This window comes from Atta colombica, unplaced genomic scaffold (genome assembly GCF_001594045.1).
Source record: "Atta colombica isolate Treedump-2 unplaced genomic scaffold, Acol1.0 scaffold135, whole genome shotgun sequence".
In the NCBI taxonomy this organism is placed as follows: Eukaryota; Metazoa; Arthropoda; class Insecta; order Hymenoptera; family Formicidae; genus Atta; species Atta colombica.
The window spans coordinates 34,640-35,838 of record NW_017259223.1 but is presented as its reverse complement, the minus strand read 5'-3'; positions in this window follow the sequence as shown (position 1 = coordinate 35,838).

Sequence of the window (1,199 nt, the reverse complement as noted above, 5' to 3'; positions counted from 1 at the left end):
ATAATATTAATTTTTAAATTATAATAATATATAAGTATACATAAGTATTTTATCAATATTGTTATAAAATAAAATTATTTAATTTCAAAAAATTGTAATATTTTTTATAAACTACTCAATACTTTTAAATCAAATTCAAAATTGAAGACACACACTCTCTTATTGCAATACTGGGCTAACTCACATTTAGTGAAAGTTGAGAAAATTAACAAGATAGGCAGAGGATATATTGGATAGTAACGTATTTCAATAAACACCTATTATCACACAGTCACTATTGCAGCAAGCTCAAAAGGAAAAGATGTCCAAAATTAGTATATACACGGAGAGAATTTTATTTTAAAATTTATCCCGAAAATATAGTTGTGATACAATATTTTAAAGATTTTTACTATGCACTTAATCAGTAAAATTAATCGAACTTGTTTTATACTTTATTGTAATTTTATTAATGAATGAAGGAGATTTATATTAAAATTTTTGGAAATACAATGTTATCCCACAACTATCATATTTTCCGAATAAACTCTAAGAAAAAATTTTTTCTGTGTAACACGTCCATGATAAGTCCAAAATTGGATATGTTTTGGATATATTCTATGGACGTACAAAATTGTTGCAAATGTGGATGTTCTAGGACATCCGACAGACGTAATTTGGACTTCCTATGAATATTCCAATGTCCAGAATCGGAAATCCAATGAACGTACAATGGACGTCCTTGTGCTATCTGGAACTAGTCTTGTTAGAAGCATTATTGAAGCGTTACTATGTTTTAAATTAATTATATATTTTTTATGTAAAAGATAAGACAATAAAATTTTTTGACTTTTAATATTTATATTTTTTATATTGATGAATATTTATTAATAAATATTTTTTTGTTTTATCATCACTTTCTTTATTTTCGTAGTAATTTGTTCCAATTCTTTTAGTAAGAAATGTTGAGATTTTTAATGTTAGGTGAATGATAACTTTATTTTCACGGAATAATAATAATAAATAAAAAAATGCTAAACTGAAGGGTCAACTAAAAACGGAGTCCTTTTTTAATACATCGAAACCAATCAAATATTTTTCGCTGATTTTTTAAATTCTTTCTGCACACACACACACACACACACACACACACACACACACGTACGCACGCACGCACACGCACGCACGCACGCACGCACACACCCCACACACACACACAC